This window comes from Agelaius phoeniceus, chromosome 10, assembly GCF_051311805.1.
Source record: "Agelaius phoeniceus isolate bAgePho1 chromosome 10, bAgePho1.hap1, whole genome shotgun sequence".
Taxonomy (NCBI): domain Eukaryota; kingdom Metazoa; phylum Chordata; class Aves; order Passeriformes; family Icteridae; genus Agelaius; species Agelaius phoeniceus.
In genome coordinates, this window is record NC_135274.1 from 21,014,980 (window position 1) to 21,041,601 (window position 26,622).

At 42.8% G+C, this 26,622-nt stretch overlaps 1 protein-coding gene across 2 annotated transcripts in view; it reads left to right on the plus strand.

Moving 5' to 3' along the window:
* Positions 1 to 835: 835 nt before the first annotated feature.
* TBL1XR1 (TBL1X/Y related 1) overlaps positions 836 to 26,622 on the plus strand; it is a 105,354-nt gene continuing 79,567 nt past the window's right edge. For both annotated transcript variants that reach the window (XM_054639027.2, XM_054639028.2), the window contains exon 1: positions 836 to 1,573. The gene's annotated coding sequence lies outside the window, so the exon portion shown is untranslated. The remainder of the gene's footprint in view (positions 1,574 to 26,622) is intronic.

Genomic DNA, 26,622 nt, shown 5'->3' on the forward strand with positions numbered 1-26,622 from the left:
CCAATGGTATATCCCAGGTGTTAGACTGAAGGTAAAATCCAGAAATGCTGCCTTAGGACTAGCATAGTTCTCTGGCAATACTCTATCCACAAAAAAAGAAAAATAAAAAAAGAAAAAAAGGCATTATATTCATGATCATCTCTTTTTCCACTGCCAGCTGCAGTGAAATCAAGTTCTGAAATTGAGTGTGGTGATGTGGACGCCCTGTTTGAGCAGCACCAGAGCTGGGCTGGGGTGTGTGGAGAGCCTTGGAATGAGCTGGAATAACCTCGGATGTTGCCATCGCATCCGTGCAGGGTTTGTGGTCATTGGGACTCTGCATGGGTGCCAATGTCCGGACATGAGAGTCCTGGACCATCGCCCAAGAGTATGAAATGCTCTTGCAAAACCATTTTAAGATGGAAAGGGCTGCCTGGTGACGAATGTGGTTTTGATTAACAAAGCTCGCTTTCAAAAACAAACAATGCGGCCCTATAGATGACAAACAGCATTTCACTTGTAAAAACGAGCAGCACCCAGGTAAGACATTGCATTAGCGCTGCGGAGGATTATTTTCATTAAATGGAACGAGAGGGCAGAGGCGGCAGCGGGGTGCCCACACGGGGCTGGATCCCGGTGCCAGGTGCCATCGCCAACCGCGACGGGCTGCGAGGAGAGAGGCAAAACCACCATGTTACATCCTGCATTTACATAAGCTCTGTTGGCAGCGCAGTTTAATGTCTTTCCTAGAAAAGCTCCGCGGCCTGGGGCCTGCCGTGCCCGGGCGGCCTCCCCTTCGCTTCCCTCCCTTCGCCCGCGGCCGCCTCCCCTCCCCTCCCGCACTGCCGGGCGCGGCGGGGAAGGCGTCAGGGAGCGGGTCCCCCTCCCGACCCCCGCGCTGGGCTTGTGTGGCCGGGCCGGGCCGCTCCTCCTCGCCTGGCCTCGCCTCCCGGCTCCGCTGCTTCCCTTCCTCCTTCCTTCCCTCCCTTCCTTCCCTTCCCTCCGCCGGCGCCCATTTCGGCGCGGCCGGGCACCCGGAGTGTCTGCGGGCCGCCGGCTGCTCCGCGCCGCTTGGCTCCTTCCCCCAGTAACAGCTCCCACATTCCGCCCCGATCCCTCCTCAATCTCAATCACACACACACATATTACTTTTTTTTTTTTTTCCCCTCCTTCCTCGGGACTTAATCTCCAGTCCCGTCCCCCCCCCCCACCCGCCCTCCCCACCCTCCCCTCCCCCGGCCCCTGGCTCGGATATAATTGAATATCACAGCGCTACGCGCTGGGTATTTTTTTTCCTTCCTCCTCCTGTGTGTGTGTGGTGGTTTTGTTGGTTTTTTTTTTTCCCCCTGGTGTTTTTTTTTTTCTCCTCCTCCTCTCGGTGTGGACACCTTAAAAATACATATATATATATGTGTGTATATGCATATATATATAATCGATAACTATACGCGTGTACACACACACACTCACACAGGCAGGGATGTGCGCGTATATACACGCGGCGGTATAAAACACACGGGAGGAGGAGAGACAATCCAGGGTGAATTCCTCGTGCCTCCATTCCCTGGGAAAGGGGGGAGCAGCCGCTCGCAAGGTAAGAACCGGGGGGCTCGGAGCCCCGGGGGCGGGCAGGGGCCGGGGATGGGGGTGGGGGGCGGCCGCCCTGTTTGTGTCGGTGCGGGCGGGAGGGGGATGGGACCACAACGCCTCTGTGACCCCCCCGTTTTTATTAATATGTGTATATATACATATATATATAGACACACATATATATATATATATATATATATACACACACATATTTATCCCTTCCCCTCCCCCACCCCGCGCCGCTGGCTTCCCCTCCCCCATCCGCCTTCATTTTTTTTTTTTTTTTAATTAAAGAAAAAAAAAAGGTTTAATGGAGCGGGGGGATGGGGGGGACACCGGCCTCGGCAGCGAATGGCACACTGGAGCCATGGCGAGAGGCCTATTTTTAGCCCGATTTGTGTGGAAGAGCGGCTTCCCCTCCCCCCCTTCCCGCATATTTACTTGGGGGGGGAGGGGAAGGGGGGCAGGGCCGGGTCGGGGTGGGGGAGGGGAGGCCCTTCCCCTCCCCCACTGGCGGAGCTCTCCCCCATCCCGGCTCCCCGTTCCTGGCGAGGGGGTACACCCCCACCCCGGGCCATTCCCCGCGTTCCCCCCGTGCCAAGTTATTGATCAGTTCGGCGGCGAAGTTCGGGGTGGAACATGCAGTGCCCCGCGGTGCCAGGCAGCGGGCCGCTTCGAGGCATAAAATAAGCTTTTATTTCCCTATTTCCCAGCGTCTCTCCTTCCCAGGGTTTATCCCAGTTGAAACCCTGGTGTAAATTGTGTGTTGCATCAATTAGAGGGGCTCTGCACGGTTGATGCAGTGTGTACTGTTTTCTTGGTGGAGGATTTAAGTCCTGAAATGTGTGGCTTGTTATTGTTGTTCCCTCGAAAGGGTTAAAATTTATCGTGTTGTTCCAGGTGAATTTAATCTTTCATCACCGAATTTCCTTTTAAGGCAGCTTGACAGAATAAAAGTCTCTCCCTCGCTTGTCTTTATCCCCAGAACAGCAAAACTTTGTCTGTGCTTTATGGCAGGGGCTGGTTGCTGCAGATGACACGTGAGTCTGGAGGAAAGTTTGGTTTGTAGGTCGCTGTGTAGGAAAGTGAAGTTTGCTGGTGAAGTTTTTACTACTCTCCAGTGTGCTCGACTTCCTCGTTTTCCTGTCTGTGTAAATCAAATTCCTAACTGATTTATGGGGGAGGGGATCACAAAACATATTCCTTCCTTATTGTTAAGGCATGGGAGGCATGATCAGGAGAAACAGGTCTTTATTGCATTAAAAAAAAAGAGTTTTGTGGGCTTGTCTGACTTGCTTTGCTGTCCTTCCGTGCTAAAATAAATGTCTGAGCACGTTGTGTGCTTTAAAAAGGTTCTTTGCTGTTGATGGTCTCTGCCCTTTGGGTGCTGTGAGTTGTGCTCCTTGAGCAGCAAGGGCACCATATGCCAGGCTGGTGTTTGGGGTTGGGCTGTACCTGGGCTTTGGGGCAGTTTGGTGCCCTTTTTTTGCTCTGAGTAACCCAAAGGCTTGTCCATGTGAGGCTCACGTTGGGTTTGGGGCCTTCCTTTGGACACGTGTGTTAGTGGGTTTTTCGGAATACACTCCAAATGAGGACTGGACTGCAAGCTCCTGTGTGTGTCCTTAAATTTAAGTGAGTGGGTATGTGTTTGTGGATGAGCTGTGAAGAGGTTTTTGCCCTTATCCATTGAAAAAAAGGGGCTGCTGATGGTGCTTAGGGCACAGGTGGTGCCCTGTGAAATTGATCGAAACAAACTTTCTGTGGTTTTCTCTAGTGCTTTTTTTCCCCTTGTTTTTGTTTAAGGTCTAATGGAATGGCAACGTTTGTATTATTTACCTAAGGTCACCTGAGGTGGTACACTGTCGCTATCTTAAGTTTTCTTGGGGGAAGTTGGATTTTTCTCCATGAGAACCGTGTTTTCTGGTACTCTGTCGTGGGAGCGTGGTGGCCTGCCTCCCAAACTGTTATTGGGAACACCTGGAGAACACTTAGCTCTCATTCCTTCAGGAAAGGAGAAGGAAATGTAATTTAAATCTATGAAAGGATTTGGGGTTTGGCTTTTGGGCTTTCTAATTTATTTTTAAGAGTTTATAAGAGTGTATAGTTTTTGTTTGTTTGAACGTGCACAGCCATAACGCGTGTTTGTAGCATAAAGAATACGATAATTACAAAAGATTCTGTTGCTTTTTCCCCCCTTTAAACAGGTAGTTAAGATTTTTTTTTTCTTGTGAGTTTCTTTTTTAATATGAATACTTCTTTCAGTTTTACTCTATATATGGTAATTATTGATGTTTGTATAATGCTTTGAAGTTGTGAGGCAGGGTATAAGCGCTAAGTACCCAACAGCAATACTTCATAGTCATTTTCCCATCATGAAAGAGTTTGATGCTAAAAAGTGCTACAGCCCTAAGCATAAAAGAGGCTCTGGATGTATTAGGGGAAATGGCCAAAATTGCTGATAATGTTGTTTTCAGATAATAGTTTTAAGTTAGGAAGAACAGATCTGAATAATGTAAAGCAAACTGAGTTATTTTACCTAACTTCATTTTGGTCTGGAATTTAATAGAATGTGGACTTCACATTTGAGTCAGAACGTGTTTGCTGTTGGAAGTTCTGTAGTGGCAGTAAAGACCCACATCCTACAAGGATGTAATCATGCAGGAGTCAGGAAGTCCTGTAAAACACACAGCTTTGTGAACATCAGTGGCCTCGTTCAGCTGAATGAGCTCTGCAGCTGTCTGTGAAGTTGCTCCCAGAAGTTGGGTGTGTTTTGTATTAGTGGTGGGCAGTAGGATGTGAATCTTGCATTACCCTGGTACTGTTTTGGTACAAGAGCACTGTAAAATGTCTTGGGAAGGCCGAGCTAGTGGCGGGTGTGACACCTTTTCATCACTGATTCCTCTGCTCGTTGGGAGTCCCAAGTGACAGCCCCCCTCCAGTTTTTGCTTGCTTTGCCTGTCCATTCTGCCCCCTGGTCCCACAGCTGCTGAGGATTGTGGTGCCTGTGTGAATTCTGACACCTTGCTGGCGAGGACACTGCTGGCAGGCGGAGGAGAGACAGACACAAGTCTCTGCCAGTCTTCCCCTCCCCAGCTGGGATAAGGTGGTGGTGGTAAAGTGGTCTGGCCTGTGCTTTGGAGAGGAGAGCAAGGACAGGGTATGCTGCAGGTCGATGCTGTGTCAATACTGCAATATTGTGATTCTGAGATGTATCTTAGCCTAGTGTGACTCATTGATAATCTAACTCAGGTTATTCATTTTGAGTGGTGTGATACTGGTCTGTGTGCTGACCATCCTCGCTGGGTGTGTGTTTGCACATGCCTGCACCCAGAGTTCAGGGTGTAATAATGACTGTATTTAGTGCCCTAAACATCAGCTCATGCAAGTAGCTGCAGGTTGGGAGAGAAGTGAAAGTGTGTGTGTGCACACTCTGTAATTATGCCTGTTTGGCTCCTGCAAAAAGTAACTGCTCTGAGAATATACTCATTGCATGCTCATTTTTAAATACAAATTTAAGTGTTTGTGTTAGGTGAAGGAGTGTCAGGAGCTTCCCATTAGGAGCTATGATTGACAGCTCTTCTCTCTTTTTGAGTTGCATTGCTGCATTAATGTAGTAGCTTCAAATTAACAGGTGATGAAGAAACCATTTCTGTGTTTCTGCTCTTGATTTAGCTACCCCTGTCCCAAATGTGCCCAGTTTTTTAGGTGCTGAAGTATGAAGTTAGATGGTCTTAATTTCTGTAAAGTCACTTAAATGACGAGTGACTTTACTAGAAAAAGTTCAAGTGATCCTGACCAGAGTAGATTGAGACGGCTTTATTCATTTTATAATTGGCTTCTTCTGAGATAAAGTGTGACAATGAAATGAGGAATAAGGAATATCTTTTGCTATGAAATTGTAGGGGAATATATTGGCTTTCCTTTAATTTTGCAAAATTGAATTAGCTAACTGGAGGTAAGAAGCAGTGAAAATGAGGCAGCATAGCTGTCACTCTGAGAGAGTTGGTAGCTTGAGTGAAAAGGTTTGGAAGTCTGGTCTGGAAATTGCCAATTTGTATGAAAACTGGCAAACTTCTTCTGGTTGTGCCGTGTGGTATCTACTCCAAGATGAGAAGGCCCTTTCCTTCCCACTTGTAATGAAAACAAGGCTGAGCTTGTTTATACAAAATGCCCTAAAGTTTTAGTGGCCTTCTTTGAGCTCAGGTTAAATGTTTCCTTGGTTTGGAAGGATCCACAGAGCCGTAACTCAGCTTACACTCTGAAACCTTTGTCTTTAGTACCTTACCATTACATTTCTGTGACATCCTTTACACTTAACTTTTTATATTGATAAGGAGCATTAAAAATAATTCTGCCTTGATAAGAAGTAAATGGTCATTCCAAGCTGGAGGTTGTGTAATTGTAGGGGAATATTCACTCATTGGTTGGGTGTGTAGGATTTTGCTGTCTTGGCTAGCCAAGGAGTGAAATTGCTGGTGTTGCAGCTCACACCTGCTCACTTGCTTCTTGGATGGGCTGATTGCAGGGAAGACTTTTGAGTGCATTTCCTCACCTGTAGAAATAGTAATCAGAAAGTCTGGTGAATTGGTGTAGCTTTCTGAAGAACTTACTGAAAGAAGGTCCAAAGTGAGGAGGGGGAGCCTTATGGAATTGTCTTGGCCAATATATGCAACGTCTTTCAAAGAGTCTCAATTTAATTTGGATATAATTATGTGTCGCCAAACTCAGTGCTAAGTGGAGATACTGAGGTCCTTTGGAATATGTTAGCTAGAATGCCAGAAGCAGCATCCCTAGGTATGCTATTGGCCTAACACACCATTTTTTGAGGATGAGTAATGCTGGCAGATTGGGTGTCAGCCTGGCTGTGTGGTTCAGTGCCTGCCCATGGCCCTTCCTGGTGCTCTCTGTATCCTGCTTGCCTCCAGGAGCTGGAGGTGTGGTGGCAGTGGGGATCTGGTCCCTGCATTTGTGCTTGGTGCAAGCTTGACTCTACTTAAGAAGAGTATAAGCTGGCATCTGCATCTCTAAAGTAAGATATTAATAGTCTTATTTTCAAAGATGCTGAGTCCCCGCAGTTGCATGTGAAGTTGGCAGTCTCTGTGTGTGCTTAGCATTTCTAAAAATCAGCTCTTGTGTGTGGTTTGCAGGCTTTTGCAAACTCCCGTGAGGGTGTAGTTTCTGTTCCTGGGAGCAGTATTAGTAAAAGGCTATGTTGTGTGCTCTGACTTGTGTTTATTGTTGTAATTCTGAAGTCTCCATGTTGCAGAGGAGCAATCTTGCTTACTAGTAATGTCTAGCAGTAAAAAATCAGAATCATCCAGAGAAAACAGTTGTGTGGGATTTTTTGTTTTATGATCTGAGGCTCTGTTCAATCTCTGCTCAGTGTCAGTGTGTTACAGACACTCTCCACAACCCTGTGCCATATGCAGACACGCTGGGTGTCATTTCAGACTGCTGGAGATGCGTGGCTGGAACTTTGAGCTGCTGGGGTGTGAGTAGCAGACCTTCCCTTCCCCTTCAGTGGGGCAATAGTTTTGCCAGCCTGGCAGGGCAGGCGAGCAGCTGTCCCTGCAGTAATGCTGGTGCTCCTTTTAACCCGTTGTGGGTTTGGGGAATGATGCAGTTGCTTCTCTGGCTGCATGCAGAGCTCCCTCTCGCCCCACTGACCTCAGGCTGATGGTAGATTTTTATGAATTGGGACTGTGAAAGTGGAAACTTTGCTCTGTGCACAGCTTGGTGCCTGTTGGTGGCAAGCAGAGAGCTGCAGAAAAGATCTCTGTGCTGCCTATTCCTGGAGCATTTTTCCAAGGTTATGAGTTAAGGGTCAAATATTTACTGTTTATGAAAATACAGTGCTAAATACTGTGTCTGGTGCCAAAACCACAGAAACTGTCAAGGCCTAGAGTCCTAAATAGAACCCATCCTCAAAGTTGCATCCATTTGACATTAACAATGTTAAAAGTTCAGGCTCTTCACATGGGTGACCTATTGCCAGCAAACTGAGTGGGGAATTATGGATGGTGAGCACATGTGAGGCAGATTTGAGTCCCCTGATGGTTCCCTAAAAGTACCAGGCAGAGAGGAGACAGTTTGATTTCCTGGAATAAGTTGCCCAAGCTATCCAAGGAGTGGAATAACAAGTTTCATAGCTCTTTAGTGGTTTTTGGACAGACTGATTCATGCTCGAGTGTCAGCATGACTCCTGAAAATACTATTTTGCTTTGTAAAAATAGTATTAAAAAGATGTCGTTATTTTTCATTTATTATTGATATTGGTCTAACTTACAGTCCTCTTGTACAAATGAGTGTTTTTGCCATTAATTTCAGCAGTTGAGAAAGGAGCTTACCTTAAAATACCGATTGATCTTAAGAGAGATGAGTGAGTCTCACCCTCCCCCCCCTGCTTCCTGGTCTCTCTAGCTCACAGTAAGCATGAGAACTTTTCCTCTTTTAGGTTATGTCTAAATTTGTGGGGAAAAAATAGTTTTGATATTGCATAGACCTATGGGGGAAATAACAAGAGATCTGGGTCAAAAAAGTAGGACGTGCAAGATTTAGAAGCTGTTGAAGTGTATTTATTTGTCCTATATTAGGTTAAAGGAAGTATTGGTGCTCTCAGTTTGGCAACGTGTCCTTCAGTCTGCGGTGTGCTGTAAAGGGAAGACAACTGCTAAACAATGAATCACCACTAATTTTTGTATGGATGTTCACATTCTTCTCTAGTGCAGAAATTTCTGATTGTGTATCAACACAAACACGCTTCTCTAAATACAGACTCTTGGAGATAAATTTTAATTGGGCAGTGCTTTGTAAAAATGCAAGTTTTTTGCCATGATGATGTTTGTGATCCTGTAATGTATCAGATTTTATATCTCTTAATGTACTTACAAAGCAAAGTTAGCACAAATGTAGATGGAGGAAAATGAGAGATGGTGTGGTCAAACCATCTATTAATGCTGACATCAAATAAATTGTGCTAGGAACATATCTTGTGTAGCAGTGGACTAGCTGTTTCCCATTGCTAGTGCAACAAATATGGGGTTTATAGAAGTGGGGTCTGTACTTGCTGAACAATATGAATGTTTTCTTGATGCTGACATGGTACCTGATTTTCCACTTTATTTTGAAGGCACAACTAAATTTCACAATCTGGTATGTTGTTTAGACTGTAAGTATCTACCATTGTGGGCATGAAAAAAGTCAGCAATATGAAACTTCAATATGTTGAGTTGTGACAAAACTTGAACACAAATAAAATGAAACAACCTACAAAGCAGTTTTGATGAGCTTGATCTGATAGCAGGAACGGATGTCTAAATGTAGCTGATTAATAGAAACCAACTTATTTTTCCTTTTTTTTTTTTAACAGCTTTTGCCTTTATAGTAAATATTTGTCACAGTTGTTTGAGTTGTAAGAAAAATGCTTTGTATTTCTGTGAATGTCTTCCAGGGCAGATTGTGAATGGCCTTTGATTACATTAGAAATATCAATGTTATCTTGCTGTTGGCAAAATCCATGTTAGTTGGTTCTTCTGCTGTCTACAAGTGCAAGGTTATTTTTTACTTATCCTAGTTCATCAAGGCCTTTTGTAAGATTCTTTTTTACAGTACATATAATACACATTAAATGCATTAGCAATTAAGTTTTAAGAGTCTCTTCTATTAAAATAAAACAAAGAGCCCTCTATACCACTGGGTCATCCCGTTGAGGTGCCTGGGCACCACAGCCCTCCTAGGTGTATTATTTTATGGTAAGAAGGGCATTGCTTTTGTCGTAAAAAACGAGCCCTCTCTTTGTGTGGTTCTGTGGGCTGGTTGTGAAAGCACCAAATTCAATTTTCCCATTAGTCTGCTGTTGTCCCAGTGCCTGGAACACAGCTGAGGTCTCACGTTAGAGAGATGCTCACTGCTTGCATGTGCTGGGGACTTCTGGGGATCCCGTGCGTATCGACAGAAATGGTGGGGAGAATTTTTTTAAAAATTAAATGAAAGATAAAGGGATGGAAACTTTCAGGGGTAGCCAGGGAAAACACTGTGGATGTGTTTTGACTCGCTCTTGGACGCTAGGGGTGACTTCACACACGAGGCTCGGAGGGTATGTGAAATGCAGTGTCAGACTCCGCTAGGAGAACGTCCCTTACGTAGGCTGAGGTCTGGCTGTTGTGTGTGTGTTGGACGCTGCTGCAGAGCTCCAGAAAGCTCCATTGATGGTGTTAGAATATGTGAAATTTCATTATGTGCTTAATGTGCCTCCCACTTACCCAGCTGTGGCCTGGGCCTGTAACCCCGTAACTATCTGCTTGTGGAACGGAGTTTTGTCAAGGTGAAACGAAAGAAATGCTCAGGTTTTAAAAGCACATTCAGAGATCAGGTTAGTCAGATTTCATTTGTGTTAATGTTCTGCAAATGGTGAAAGTTTGGAACTGCAATGTACTTCCGTGTGCCTGTTGCTGCCTAGTTGTATTTGTTAATCTGATGCTGCTGGGCCCACTGCTGTTCTGTGTAATTAAAATAACCCCCCAAGCATCCCCCTGTGTGATAAAAAGACAAGTGGTGCAAGATTGTGCTGCTTTTTTCTTTCTGAATTAACCCCTTCCAAGTGTCAGGGTGGCTCTGCCTTTTCCTCTTGGTTCTGCTCCTTGTACGTGCTCTAGTGGGAAAGTGACAAATAAGTGTAGTGAACTGTCATTTTGCACCATTTTATTCTTACACCTTCCTAAGGCTTTATTTGATTTTTCTAGTCATTCCCCACCTGTTTTCTTTTTTTTTTTTTGATTTTTTTTCTTTTTTTTTTTTTCTGGGCTTTCTCTGTCCTTTTTGTTACTTTGGACTTTTTCTTTTGCGTTCTCCCCATCTGTTCTCTTTGCAGTCATTTAAATCAAATTGGTGCCTTTTTGTTTCTGTTCTCTGGGTCTTCTCTGCTTTCTTCCTCTTTCTTAAAATGTTAAAATTATATGCAGGACTCAGTTCTAGGTAGCCCTCTTGAACTGGAGGGGTTGAATGGGTTTGGATGATGTAGCCTGAGTCAGTGGTGGAGCAAAACCTGCTGGGGAAGTTTCATTATCCCGTGTGTGCCCCTGGCAGCGAGCAGGAGGTGAGCGAGGGGCCTGCCTGCGGGCACATGGGTGCTTGGGATGGGCACATGGGGCAGGAAATGCAGAGGACAAATTTTGGCAGTGCTCTTATATGATAAAAATAATCTTGGCTCTAGGCATATAGCATTGATCCAACTCTTGATGAAGTCAGAGGGAGGCTTTGGAGGGAGTTGGTGTGAGCATTTAGTACAGACACGAAAAGCTGAGGAAGTTGGAGTGAAAACCTCGGCGCAAGGTGGGGTTGGCTTTGGGCTCTTCAAAATCAGGGGTTTTATGCAAGAAGTTTTTATTGACATTGTGACTTAAAATTAGTGAAAACAAAGTCAGTCATCGTGAAATCAGTGGCAGCCTTATCTTATTGTTTTTATTGTGGGTAGTGTTGACAAGTCACATGCCCCATTGTTCTGGGTGAACAAACAGGGCTTTGAGGCTGCGAGCTGGGACGTGCGCACAGGCGCCTTTGTCCTGTGTGGAACTGCGACTTTGGAGCTTTGTCTTTAAAGACTTCACATCCAGAAACTGCGTGATAAAACACTCTCTTGCTTGATATCCAAACACCGTTTTTGTTTCATGTCTTGTTGTCCACAACCTAAGAAAATAAACACAGGTGACTTAATGGATCATAAACTCTCTCCTACCTCATTTCCCAGCAAAACTTATGGATAGCAGGCCGGTGTTCTGGCTCCAGAGTGGATGTGCTTGGGACTGAGAGAATGGAGAGTGTGCTTTTGAGAAAGTCAGTAAAAGCTTGAAAGTCTTCCAGGTGTAAGTCCTTTACCATAAGGCTGGTGACACTGGAGTCAATAATAGTGAACCTCATCTCTACTGAAGTCACAGTTTTGTGGATCACCTCTAAATTACTCATGCTGTTTATAAATCCCTGTAATCAGGATATGTGTAGTGTAACTAAGATGGATGCAGTAGAGACTGGCTGCAGGAGCAGACTTGGCACGTGTAGGCTGTGGATGTAGTCATCCAGCCGTATCTGGGGGAGAATTCCATTGAAATTGCTGTGAGTTTTGCTTAAGGAAGAGCAGAAAGATTAGTCTTCCCTGCCTACAGTGATTTTTATTATGTTATTGTTTTTAGTACATCTTAACAATGCCTGTGTAGCTCATTGTCTGGTCCAGTATTTTTGATTTGTAGAATAAATGTGGTTGTGGTTTGGGGTGGTTTGGTTTTTTTGTTTTTTTTTTTTTTTGTTTGTTTTTTTTTTTGTTTTGTTTTGTTTTTTTGTTTTTTTTTTTTTTTTTTTTTTGGTTTTTTTTTTTTGGTTTTTTTTTTTTTTTTTAAATCAGCATATAGTCTTGCTTATTCCTCTTTGGAAGCTGGTGCTTGCAGTGTGTTTTATACCTCTACAGGACTGTTCACCAAAATGATCTTGAATTGTCAGAGCTCCACAGTAGGTATTACCAAGTTGCTTTCACTTGTAATGGCACGGAAGGTGGTGGAAACTTTCAGTCTGGTAGAGATTCTCGTAGCAATCTTGACTGTGTGTCGACAGTGTCAGCTGCGTGTCCATCTGCTCTCTGGTATTAGAAAACTTCCCCAGTTTGGGTGGCTTGCAGGCAGTCTGTAAAATACCGCCTCAATTTCAATGCAGGATGAATGGCAAACTTTTGGCATCCTAATGTGGGTGTAATACAGCAATGGAATATATTCTGTGGGTTACTGCTCAAGGTTTTCAGGCCTTTTTTTTTTTTTTTTTGAGCGTGACTGCAGTTTGTTTACACAGTCCCTTCATAGGAACTGCCTGATAGAGGGAATTATGGAATTACTTTCTGGGTGTAAATTCTCTCCATACATTTCCACAGGCCTGTCTAGCTCTGTGGTGGATCCCCAGAGACATACCTCCACTCCCCACACCCACAATTTTGCTTTCTGAGTTGACCTAATATACAAATATGTGACAGATAACTGTGTTTACTTGATTTTTTGTTTACATTACTGAAGATTTTCTGTCCACATAATGATTAGGACAGAAAGCTGGTGTCAGGATTATCTGTTATTTCTGCCACTGTGTGACCTTCGCAAATGGATTAACAAATTTACCCATGCACCACTGATTTAATACCTAACAGGAGCTTTTTCAGACCAGTTCAGTGCCCTGAGATCTTCTGGTGAAAGGCTGTGTAGGTAGCAGTGTAAAGTGGCTTTTGTTTAATTTTTTGGCCTCTGCTTACTTGGAGTTTTCAGTTTAAGCAAGTACTCCATTTTAATTTCTAGGTTTTGTCTGTGTCTTTTAGTTTTCTGTGGGACAGAACATGGTCCTTTACATTGGAAATATTTTCTACTAGTGCCAGGACATGTTGAAATCAGGCTACTTGGTACATAAACTTAGGCATGTTTCTGTCCTTAGTAATGTGGAAATGCAACCTTATATCAAGTTTTAAGATGCCTGCACTTTTCTGGACCCTGGCACAGTTTTGGGAGTTAGGCAAGGCAGAACTTTCTTGGTGGAGTCGTTTCAGGAATGGGTTTTGGAGAACAGCTACAAAAGCAGCCACTTATCCCAGCACTGGGGGTGGGAAGGGGGGTGATGGGACCCTTGAGCTGACCCTGTTCTTGATGGAGCAGAGGCACAACAGAGTTTCTATCCTCTGATGTGGTATATTGAGTCCTCTGCCAGGCTGAGACAGATTTATGGGTCCTAAAAACATCATCTCTGGAAGGATGTGTTAAACCCAACAGCTGTTTTGGTGGGGAGAGGGGATTAAAGTCCAGGTAGTTTTGCTGCACCAGTTTACAGCCCAGCTCCACAAAACACTGGTGTTGCTACTGTGGGGGCTGTGGCTGAGCCATTGGAGTGAAGGTGGTTGGTTTAGGTAAGGGTGGGCCATGAAGCCCTTAGCTGAGCTGTGCTGTCAGGCGGAATCTGCTCAGAGTGCAGTGAGCCAGCTGATAGCTCAGCCAGCCTGTACATCAGGCTTGCACTGACTGCTCGGGTTCACCCATACATAAAATACACACAAATCTTTGCCATGTGCATCTAATTTCATTTGGGTGAGTCTTCCTTTATAGCTTCCTAAATGTGTCTTGTTTATAAGTTTAACTATAAACTAATTTACAAGCTTATATGAAAATCTTTTTTTAATGCCCTTTACTGGGAGCCAGTGGTGTTTTCCTGGTCTGAGGACACTGATTTCTGGTCAGTGTTTTCCTTGCTGGTATAGGTGTATCCTAAAGCACATCTCAGTCCTGGCTGTCACAGCTGTGCTTGTGACACTGATGAGCAGACATTCACTGTTAAATTATCTTTTTTTCATATGTTGTTTGGACATTTTTCATCTGCTGAAAAAATGAAATTTTAGAGTGTGTTGTAATTCTGGGGAGTCTCTTCACTTTGGGAGTAGTACCTAAAGTTGTAGACTTTTGGGTTTTGCTGTTATAAATTGTACTTCTGTGTGGTGACTTTTCTCATTTTCACCATACTCTACCTTGAGAAATATCTCTGGTTAATTTGCAAAGAAAGTCCTGCTAGCACTAAATAAATACCTTGAACTTTGCAAAGATGTATTTACACACACTGGCAGCATGGGTTGAAGTTAAAAGTGGGAATTTACAGTACGCTCACATTTTTTTTGGAATGACTCCAGGAAGAAAGTGTCTCATTCCTGTTTAGAGTAATATATATCTATATATCAGCTGATATAGCTGTTGGTGTAGTCAAGCCCTAATTGTTTAAAAAAATATCACTTAAGTGTGATTCTTTGGTATATTTAGAAGAGCTGAGTGAAGCCCTTTCTTGGTTGAACCATTTTCTTGTGATCTCAGACAGTTTGCATGTTCTTCCTAAGAAATATATTATCGCTCCATTGAAGTCAATTCAGGTTCTTTGGAAGTAATCCAACCTTCAGGAAAGAAAAATATTAGTGTGCATGTTGAGGGAAAGGGTTTCCCTTTATTTCGGAATTTGCTTGTCATGTGTAGCAAATAAGCCATTTTCAGACGCATTAAGGCTCTGTGAAACTAATTTTCAGCGCTGACAGTTTTCTAGTCCTGGGTTAAGCAGAAAGATTTAAATTGAATGTTTCCAATTTTTTGTATTGTTTTAAATAGGAAGGGTTATGTATATTTGCTCAGTTATAATTTGAGTGCCCTAGGATAACAGAAAAATGAACCATTTGAAATGCTGAGGACGACAGGGGTTTTTTTGCCAGTCATTTGTTTCAGTGTCTGAAATGTGTTGTTGCCAGTTTAAATGTTGGACTTTATGGAAGTAGCCTTTGCTTGGAAGCCTTAAATATTTGCAATGTGTTGTTTATTTGGTTTATGAAGTTTTGTGCCATTGGAAGGCTGGTTTTTGTTTTAGCAATGGGTTTTGGCAGAGCACATTTTAGCATATGTAGTCAGTCATAAACAAACTAGAGACCACTAATGCTTTCATCCTGTGGCTGTATCAAAGCATGTAAGGTTGAATTAAAACTGTCTGTCTGACTGTGCTTCTTGGACCTGTGCTGCACTGAGACCTTCAGGATGCTCACGATAAAATTCTTCAGGATGCTCACGATAAAACTCTGTGCCTTCTGCCATTAAAGCAGTGACTCTCTTTTGTTTTTTGTGACTTTAATCTTTTAATCAAGGAGGGGTTTTCAGGTTTCCAGGCTTGGTTTGTGGCTGAGGACCAGCGCTGCGCACGCAGAGCTGCGTTGGGCGCCGGTTCTCCATGCAGAGCGCGTGGAGCTCCAGCGGTTTGTGCAGGATTTGATGTGCTTCCCAGGGGAGGACAGGGATTTATTTGGCAGGAGCCTGCCCTTCGGTAGCTGTGTGCTCTTGGAGGTTACGCAAGCTGGGTCATGGAGCCGGGTTGTGGAGCCTGCAGAGGGCTGCACAAGGGCAGAGGTGTGAGCTGCAGTGGAGAGGAGCCCCAGGATCAAGGGCTTTCTCCCAGGGCTGTCACCTCAAGGGCAGGACACAGCGAGGACACTCAGGGTGGACGGGAGAAGAGCTTGGAGCCCTCCCCTCAAGCCAGGGGTTTATCAGGCTCTGCTGGAGCACAGCCCTTCTCCAGGAAGCTGCCACCCTCCCTGGGACCTGCCCTCCATTCTCTCCTCAGGTTCAGCCTCCAAACCCATGGCATTCTTCCTACACCTGTTCAAAGCACTTCTTCAGTGTTGCTTCTGAACCAAATGCTGTCTTTGCCTCCCTGTCATTGCAATCACAGAGCTACAGTTTAGAAATTTTTATATTTTTTAATATTTGTGCATATTTCAGTCTATTTTCCTAAATGTTTTGTTTAGGCTTTTAACATTTTAATGACTCAAAGTCTCAGCTGGTTTTGTTTGGAGCTATTTCTTCCTCAGGCAAAAATCAGACCTAAAATGTTTTTTTCTAAAGTTTGTGAAGAAAAAGCTCTCTGGTAGCATTTCTGAGTTGTTGAGATTAGCTCTGAATTTCCAGATAATGTAGTTTTCTTTTTTAAAAGAGGTCCCCTCCCCCCCTCCCCGGCAAGCCCTAAAGTATTCTTTGTGTGAATGTACTATATGATCTCTAATTATATGATCACATACCATTCCACAAATAGTGCAATACAATAGCATAGAATTATTCCTAGGATCTGGTAGAGGTCTATTCACTAGACTACCTTAAACCCTGAGCTTGCAAGTTGTTTTGTGTAAATTGACTCCTTCGCCTCCCAGAAGCCCTGTTTACTGTAGCTCTGCCTTAAGCCCAGGTTCAAAGCTTGTTATGGAATCAGGGTTTGGGATGTCAGCCTTGAAAGTTGCCATTAACTGCTCTCATACAGCACATGCATATTAAGTAGGATAGCAGAATAACAGTGAAATTGCTCACCTAGGTCTGCAGATGAATTACCATAATTAACTGCTTCTTCCCATGAATTGCACCTAACGAAGGCTGTGCTGTTGGCTGAAAATAAATTGCATAATGCATTGCTGTTGACTAAATTATTTACATACCTCAGAGAGGAGATGGTATAAAAAGGCAGCAGAACGAGTGCTGGACCATTATGAAAAAGAAATGGGGGGAGGGAATCACAGCCAGAATGTGGTGTAGCCTGCCTTCTCCTGGGTCACCCAGGAGCTCTGTGTCCTGTTTGCAACACAGTGTGTGCCTCCATGGTTACATATTTATCACATTGCATTGCATAATGTATGTGTGGAGAAAGCAGAGTTAGATCTGTGCACACAGCCTTGGGTCTGCTCTTAAAAAGAGTGTGGCTGTGTAGTTATAAATTGCTAAAAATGACTTTTTTTTTTTCCTCCCCCTGTGTAACTGGTCCCAAAATATCTGAAGTCAAAAGCAGAATGTGGCTTAAAAAAATCAATTATAAACCAAACTGGACAATTTTTGAAATGCTTGCTGTTCTGTGTTTACTTGAGAAGTGTCCTTTGTGTGCCTGTTGTGAGGGGGTTGAGGATTAAGCTATATCCATTATGTGTTTTTCTTAACTTCTTATTTAGCCACGAACTGTTTTAAAAGAGCTGTATTTGGATCTGCTATCCTTTTGTTGTCTTGTAGAATGCTGTGCAGCCCTATTTATTACAACTTACTAAAAAAGATGGCTCTACTGCATAGAAGTTGCTTACACTAATTTACCAGAGGGGTCAGACAATAAATATATGTGTGAGCTGCTCCATGCACACACAGTGGTAACACCAAAATTACTGCAGCAACTGAACATGGGCTCCATCAGAGGTGGTGTTCTGTGTTAGAATTTTCCAAAATAAGGCTTGTGTTTTCCATAGGCAAAAACCAATCTGGAATTTTAGATCTTGTTTCCTAATTTTCTGGGGGTTTGCTTTGGCCTGGGACTTTGTTTTGGGCCTAATCTTGACAAAATCCTTGACAAAACTTGGAAATGCTTATTTTTCTTTTTTCCCTTGTGCATGGGGTTGTCCATCCCTCTGCCTCCGTCACGGAGGTGGCGGCTCAGGATGGACAAAGGAAGCTGCAAGTGGGGTCACGGCCCTCACAGAAACTCAGTTGTTTATGTGATCACTTCTGGTTATGGTCCCAGTGGAAATGTGGCTGCACTGGGGAAAAGCTTTGTAAAAACAACTCCGCTGAGGAAACTGGATCACAAATAATTTTTTATAAGTAGGCCAAAACATTGCGTGATAAGGTTTGTATTGAGTAGGCTCCCTTTTCTTGCCAAATTAGCTGGAATAGGTCAGCTTTTGTGATAGTAGCAATGAGAAAAACTAGTCAGTTGTTTTTTGTTGGCTTTTTTTTTTTTACCTATTAAAAATTTTTCTTGAAAAGCTTTATTTCCTGTTTGAGAACATGTGCTTGAAGTTTGGCAAAGATATGATCTTTGTGTCAGGGGATATTTTTGGCTTGGTTTTGTTTTGGATTTGTTTTGTTGGTTTGGGGTTTTTTATTGTTCGTAGGGCTATTGTGTAAAACATAAATCTGACATAGGCAGCCTTAGTTTTTGCATTTCTAATAGACTGTTCAGGCTGGTGAACCACTTACTGTGGAGAGGGTGTGTTGCAGTATTAAATAGCAATAAATGACAAAAACCCATTAATTGATATGCAGGCAAAAGTGTAAAACTAGCAGAACAGGCTTGGAAATAAAATACATCAATGCTACCTAACATTTGTGACATACCTAACAAATTATGACAAAATATTTTTAACAAACACTTTTCTCCAAAATTTCAGAATGCTTTCAAACACTTCACACACAGTTCCTGCACTGTACACTTCCTAGTGATGAGTGATTAACACTGCTGCAAATGCATCCTGTCCAAAAAAATGACACAGAGGAAAATTTGTTTTGTGTGTGTAGCCTTTGGGTTTTTTTAATATTGTGTTTCCTATTTATATTTTTAGAGAATGAGCCAAATTTAATTTATGGAAAAAAATGGGAGATTTCCACAGAAAGGTTTTGAGATTTGCAGTGAACAGAAAGGGAATCTGCTCATGGTTATTACAGTCCTTCAGACACACAGTGAATCTTGAAATCACTGCTGAAGGATGGAGCCTTTAGTGCTATTCTTCTGTTGTTGTCACTGAACTTCTGAGCTGTTATTTAGGAGAGAGGGATGATCAGAAAGGACAGCAAAGACCTGGAAACACCCTGGCAGAATTGGAAATCTGAGCTGGGGTGTTTTAAAGGCATATTTCCTTTTAGAGGACTGGAAGAGAAGACCAGAACCATAAGAGTGTAGAGGAAGGGGGAGAAGTAGCATTTGATTCTGTTTCTTGCTCTTCCCTTTGGAACACAGATTCCATGAATGCCTGAGTTCAGTGCCCTGCTTTAATGTGGTGGGAACTTCACCAGCTTCCTTGTTCTGTCTGTTAACAATCAACTGACTGAGGGTCACGAGTGCTTTACAGGACACGGCCACCTGACGTGGCACTGCTCGTGGGACAGGGACCCATCTGGTCTGGGCTTTAAGTGTGCCTTATTGTGTGCAGGTAGAACTTCAGTGCAAAAATTGTGCAGTAGGGAAGGGATAGAGAGAGAGGAAAGTGTGCATGGAATTACTGATTTTGCATTGTCTGCGAGGAGAAAGGGTAATTTCAGAATGTGATATAACTGTCTCCAAATTTGTTTGGCTTTTTGGTGGGTTGGATGAAGATTTTTGTGTGTTACAGAAAAATTTTGAGAAATGTCACAAAGGGGAGAAATGAAAAAAATGTTGTGCAAAGCTTTGGGCAGTGACAACCTGCTATGAAGCATGAGTATAGAGGGCAAGATTTTACATTTAGTGTATAATTGTAGATATGGAATAATTGTAAATTTGCAGGTGAGAAAAATACTGTACTTTGCATCAGGCTTTCCAAGTCCCAGTTGAGCAAGGATGGTATTTGTCTTGGCTAACATCTGTTCCTTTCTGGAATAAGTGGCTTTAAAGGAAGGCATGAAACTTTAATATGATTTCTGGTTAGCTCAATCTATCTCTTTCTCTGTAGTTTCAAAACATACTTTATTTTATTAAATTCAAGAATACAGGTTACCTATACAAGCTGCTGGCTCCTTACACAAATAATCATATGATAAATGCAATTAGATTGAAGTCCAGCAATATTGAAATCATTTCCATAGGAAGCTGGCTGCCTGCCCAGACGTCTGACGTCATCTAGGAACCACGCTCTTGGTCTTGGACAAATGTCTTTGGCACAGCCCTGTGAAAGTCACTGTGGTTGGGATCTGGGTGGAAATAAGCTCTGAAAGGCTGAGTGTTTATGCCTGATGCCTTCTCAGGCATCTCCCTCCCTGTAGACACCTTCCTGCACACCTCTGAGGAGCCCTGCTCTCCACAGGCACAGGGAGGAGAATGCCAATCCTTAACCATTAAGAATTCTTTCATGTATAGTAACAAGTTTCCACTCAGCCTTCCAAACCCTTGTTATGTGCTGGAATAATGTGGGAGAAGGACTTCGTTGTGGCCAACGTAATTCTTGGTAAACAGAGATGCGGAATGATGTCTCATTAAAAAATGTAGTGTGGCAATAGGAAAGTCATGTTTATTACCAGTTCTAGACTTGTATAAATAGAGATGTGAGACATCTGCTGAGCATTGCTGTAGTAGAAACACTGAAATCACGTTTTTTCAAGTTAATAAATCTCAGAGCTAAGAAGAATAGTGGAAAGAGGGCTTGGAGCAAGGCAAATGAAATGAGCGGGGGCAGTGGAATGATGGGAGACTTTTTCAAATGTATTTTGCCAAGGAGGCAGTTGTATAACAGTGTTCCATGTTTTAGGATTTGGATCTCCTTGTGCTTGTTGAAAAGCAGGAGAGACTTGACATAACTGGGAAAAGCCTTGCATCAGGCCATTAATTACACTTTTATTTAGGTGGTGAGTGTGTATTGGGCTGGTGGAAGGGAGAGCTGCTTCTGCAGAGCAAGTGTCATCCCAGCAGTGGGGAGCTCCCTCTGTTGAAGGGACAATTTTAGGGGGATTCCCACATTTTAGAAAGTTTTTGTCTCCTTCTCACCTGCAGGATTTGGCCTGGAAAGATCACTAATGTTTATCATAAAGTAGGACTTGGGGTTTTCTTGGTGGCCTTCTTTTGTTTGATGGGTTATTTATTTATTTAAAAATGTGTCTCAAAATTCTAAAAAAAATGAAAAAAAAAACCCTCTTTCTGTGCACTGTAGTTCTAAGCTGCTAAGGAGCAGAATCATAGTTTAGATTTAAATGCAAAAGTAAATGAGTAATTTATTGCCTGTTAAACATGAGCAAACAAAATCCCAGTATATTGAAGAATGTTTTGAATCTATTTCCACGGGACATATAGACAAGAATCTCTCATAGTTGGTCACCTGTGGCCTAAACAAGGCAATTGTGTCTGCTGTGTGACAGCTGTGTGTTCTTGCAGGATCACTGGTTTTACCTGTTAGAGCAAGACTAAAATAGAAGGTGCAAGTGCCACAAAATGTAGTTCCACAAATATATGCCAGTATTTCTCTTTATTACAACAGAGTTGTTGAAATAAGGAGAAACTCAGAACTTGCATCAAGTATATTTCAGACTGGTTTAATAGAATTCTTATGTTTCATTTTGTTGTTTGGTTTTGGGGTTTTTTAATACTCAAAGGTAGACTGCTGGATGTTTTTCTGCTGTATTTATGTACTGAAATTTGTGAGTTATTCAGTTGGTCACCTCCTATCTCTCATCTCATGAATATTTATTCAGAGTTTTTTTTGTTTGTTTAACAAAAAACCCTGTAAAATAATGCTGTGCTGTTTTCCACTCAAACCCCTCCTTATTGCCTGAGCAGAATTGGTTTTGATGGTAGTAATGTTACCTGTCCCCTCTCTCCAGTGTTGGCTTCTCTTCAATAAAAACTCATTCTTCATCCATTTCCAGTTTAGCAACCAGTTCCCCAAACCCATTCAACTTTATCCAAGTGTGATGCCAAACTGGATTCTTTGTGGTGTGGAGCATCCACCAAATTCTGTGGATACAAATACCCTAGCTCTGACCCTAGTGTTAGTATGATGATTTTCTCTAAGGTTGTTGTTAGAAATTTTATAACAAAAATTAACTGTGAACAGCTCAGGAGGAACAGGGCAAGATCTTTTTTTCTTTAAACCCTGAATCATTCTAGCTTGAACTTTTTTTAATACATTATTACAAGCTGTGTTTTGAGTGGAAAAATTGTAAGATTCTGAATATTGTTCAAACAGACCTGAAAACTTGGTGACTTTCTGACTGCAAGCTGGATGTCTGCTCTTATGTTCTGTGGCCATTTGTGTGTGTAAATGAAATGGCTGCATTCTGTTTAATTTGAATGGTGGAAATTACTGCAGTAATTCCAGTATTATTTAGTGAACCAGTATGATTGCTGGAATGGGGTGGCATGGGAAGATTGAGGGACTTCATTATTTATGGGGCAATTTTTACTTTGTTGTTCATTATATTGGCTTGAAATTAATTCACTGTGAGGTTCCTGTAAAATTGCTTTTTGTGAAATATTATTTATTTTACCTTTTAATAAAACACCCTGACTTCTATGAAAGGCATGAAAATAATTGAAATAAATTATATGCAAATAATATTATTTAAATAGTGCGGAAATCTAATGTGTGGTGCAATTAAAATTCCTGGACTCCCATCAGTCTTCCTAAGTGAAGTCCTCATAATGGTGTTTTTCCAGAGGCAGTTTTTCCATGTGAAATTCAGCAGCAGCTTGGGTCAACCAGAGCAACCCTTTGTATTAGAAGCATGGCCAGGATTATCTTTCTAGGGATGCCACGGTGAGGATTTTAGGAACACCTGGACAGAGCTGTTCTCATTGCTGCCTGGATTTAAGGCCTCAGAGGGCTTAAATCTCTAACCCTGCTGGGGTCAGAAGAGCAAGCTCTTACTGGGATTTTGATACACACAGGAGGAAGGAAAGCTCCTTAGGACCCTGGTTGTAGGAAGAAATTGAGCTTTAACCAGATCTGTCCCTTTGTTGGGTGTCTCCCGGTGTAGTTTCCTCACATTGCTGTTTTCTGAAGCTCAAAATAATGCCTTGTTCTCAAGCGATATTAATCATCTTGCATGCATTGAAGTGTGGATCTGACTGTGACTCAGAACAATTTAAAATCAGGCTTCATGTCTTATGAAAATAAATGGCTCCCAGAGGAGAAAGGACTTCTGTTTTCATTTACTGCTCGTGATGGTGAGCTGTGCCTCGGTTTGAGACGTCCCATCTTGCGCTGACTTCCTCCGTGTCCCTGTTCAGGCTGACAATGCCACTGGCTTTGATCCCAGCCTTTACTGGGAGAAAATCTTGTCATGGTTTGGGTGGCTTGTGGACAGATCTGATAAGAGAGGGTTTCTGATGTTTCCTCAGCAGGTCAGGCAGGGATTGACAGAAATACACTGGAGTGTGTTTTAAGCATGGGGAGGGAAAGGTGACTCTGAAGGGAAGGCAGCTTATAGGAAGAATTGAATCGGCTTTGGGAACAGCCCTGGAGCTAGGAGCTACCAAAGTAAAGGGTGTGAAGATTGATCATTTGGGGGTTGTTGCTGGAGGGTATGTGAAACATTTTGCTATCATTAAAATAACTTAAATATGTGTGTTTTCTAACTGGTACCTTATCTTTACACCACAATTGAAGGAAGTTACTTTTTGTCCTTTTGGATTGCATTGGGTGTGTCTGTTTCGGGGGTTTATAGCCAGTTTCAGAGGGGTTTTTTTACTTGGAATGAATGGTCAAGGTTGGTTACTTAAGTAACAGGTTTCAAAGTGGGAAGGGAAAGTGAAATTTTCAGCGCTGTGTTTGCTCACAGTGAACTCAGCTGAGCAGAACATTTAATGGTTTCATTGAAAACTGTTGAGAGCTACGGGAATTCTTGCCTAAATTAATTCACTGCATTAATTTCTAGAAGACACTGGGTAGTGTGGGTATACAAGCTACACTGTAGTTCCACCTTTGGGCATGGGCTAGTGGATCTTTTTTAAAGCATGATCTTCCCCATCAGAGGCAGCTGGTTGTATGATTGGTTGCCTTTTTTTGATTATTGATTAATTATTTTTGATAATTTTAGATTATCTAAAATTCTGACCATCCATTTGTCAGAACTTTAGATAATCTAAGACAGAGTTGCTTTTGTAGACAAGTCTATTTTTGGAGTGTGTTCTGGGAACAGTAAGATGGGGTGGCAATTTTTATTTATGTTTTTTGGATGCTTTCTCATTGTCCTCATCCTTGTTGAGCTGGACGAAATGGTTACATTTTAAGGCAAAAAATGTAATCTAGTTTGGGAGTTAATGCATTGCATTATTCAACAGCAGCCTCCACCCAGTTAAATGTAGTATTGACAGTTGCAGTAGCACGCTTCAATGTATTGAAGATTAAAATATGTGTGTGTATTTGTGGGAGAGCATTTCTGGTGCTTTTTATTTGATACATGTAATCATCATAGCCCATTTGTCATTTATCTGTAGTGTCAGACACGTCACACCTGTGATCCTTCAGAGAACCTGTGATCAGTTATACTTTACTGCAAAGGCAATAGATTTTTGGTAATCTTCCCTTAAAAAGTGGGAAACTTGCATGGACATTGGTGCAGGTTTGGTGCCTGCAGTGTAATTTTGTGTTATCCTATATAGCTGCCATGGAAGTTTGGCTTCCTGTTCATTAGATTATTTCTTTATTTTATTATTTCACTTATGAAACTTGCTTTTTTGTAACACTAGTGAAAGCAAAAATCTCAGGAGGCTGTGCTGAATGGCTGCAGTTATTTGAGGAAAAATTCAGAATGAAATTTACCTTCTTTTCTCAGCAAGCAAGAACACAAGAATTAGTGCTGATTAAGACCTCCTATGTCGTCATCTTGTTAATTATAATTTTTAGTTATGGCTTAGGGGGAGGGGATGTGTCAGTTTACCCAATGAATTAAGAAAAGAGTAGCAGGTGGAGAGACTCTGGATCTTTGAGCTGTTCAGTCCAGCAAAGTCATGTGTTTGTGTGGAGGGAACCGAATTAGTTCTCCTTGCTTGTGACATCTGTGATATCTTGTGCAGCAGAGTGTGGTTGGACTTGGGGCAGGTGTTGGATTTGTGGTTGGATGTGTTCTTGATCTGTGATGACTTTCTGTTGCATTTCATTGAGCTGTGTGTTCCTGGAAATGATAAGCTCTGTCTGGCAGTGGGAGATTCTGGTATTTTTTCATTGTCTTGAGCAACATCTGTACTCAACTGTGCAGTTTCAGAGGGCAGGTATCTGAGGTCTCTACATGACAGTTCATGCTTCCAGCAGCAATTGCTTTGTAGGTGGCCAAATGGAAAATGAGAATCCTATTTGCGTTCTCTGTCCTGTTTTCAGTCTGATGGGGAGATTGAGATACTTGAGTTACCTGAAGGACATAAAAACCCAAGCGAGCCTGGCCCTAGGCCAGAGCTCCATCTTTGTGCTAATGGGTGAGTGTGCTTTTTGTAACTGTGCTTATTACCAGGAAATCAGCAAGGGCACAACTGATACCCTGCCTTTGGAGGAGGAGCAGCAGCAGTGTTTGATCAAATCGGGTGTGTGCCAGATCACAGCTGCTCCTTTAGGGCTTTTTTTTGTGCAAATCCAATCTGGCAACATAATTTTGTACCAGCTCATCCTTTTGCCTGGCGTGGTGGTTTGATGTGGTGTTTCATGTTCAGCCCTTGACCTGGTTTAGCCAAAGTCCTTGGTGTGTTTGCAGAGAGAACGGGTAAAGGTTCACGTCTGTAACAAAAACCTGAAACCCTTGCAATACAAGCAACAGTATTTGCCATTGTAAGAATTTCAAATTATTGCAGTGCAGAGTGTGAGGGCAAATAGTCTCTGGTTGTCAGTACTGGAATAAGATGTATTTCTCCAGTATCCTTCTCTAGCTGTTCGGGCTTCAGACACTAAAGGAAAAAGCATGTTGAAGTTTAACCTGGCAGTTCCACTAGGGTGGACCAATCTGCTGCTGTGGATTTGATGTGTTGTTCACAAGTGTGCTGGGAGAGGTGTATTTTACAGTCACAGCCATGTGCACTAGGGACAGTTCCTTTGTGTTCTAAGCCTGCTGGTAATCCGTGGTTCCAAGCTCCTGTGGATTTATCTGCTCTCCTCTAGAACCACAGCAGCTGAAACAACTTCCATGAAACTTGAGGATAAGTACGAGGGAGTTTGCTTAGTGAAGAAACAAACTCCATGATGATTTCTGGATGTGAACTTCTAACATAGGAGAGTGCAGTTAGGGTAATTTTAAAGAAATGAAAGTTATTTTATATGAGTGGCAGACTCTCACATCTCCATATGATTTCTTCATTGGTTCCCCTGTTGGCAGTTCACAATCTGTCCTTCAGGCTTGCACTTAATGGGGAGAGTGTTTGCTGCATTTTCTGCTCCTAACTACCATAGGTGCTTATTTGCTCCTCTCTGGCCTGTGGCACTTACAGGTATGCCTCTGGAGTGAGGAAATGAGGAGTCATTAAACTAGAGGAAACTCAAAAATAGCTTGCTTCAGGCAGCTTATTGCAAGGTTGTTTAGTGTTTTTTTTCTAAATAGCAGAACAAAGCCACAACAGTACAAATGTTTTATGGGCCTTTTCCTCACTGCTGTGACTTGTTTCTTTTTTGTTAATTCTTTTTTTTCCCCCCCACCTCATGTCATATTATGAAATTTTTGGGCTGTTACCTTACCATAGCTACAGCCTTAGTGAAAATGAAAATAGTAACCTGAGTAATCCCATATGCCAGGGATGGCAGCAACGCTTCCCCTGGAGCAGTGGATGAAGCTCTCACTCTTGGTTTAGCTGTGGGATACACAGGTGACACATTGACCTCTCCTCCAGGTTTTGGCACTAAATCCAAGCTGGGCTTTCTCCCATGGGCTGGGGTGTTCAGTTGCTGTCTGCAGGACGTGATGGGAGCAGTGGTTATCCCATGGCAGCTGCCAGGCTGGGAAGCAAAGTGTGGCCAGGTGAAGAGCAGGCAGAGCCAGGGCCCCTGTGCTTGGTGGGCAGCTCTTGGCAGCACAGCAGCTGCATTCCCGTGTGGTGTTGGCACCCTGCAGGTGAGGA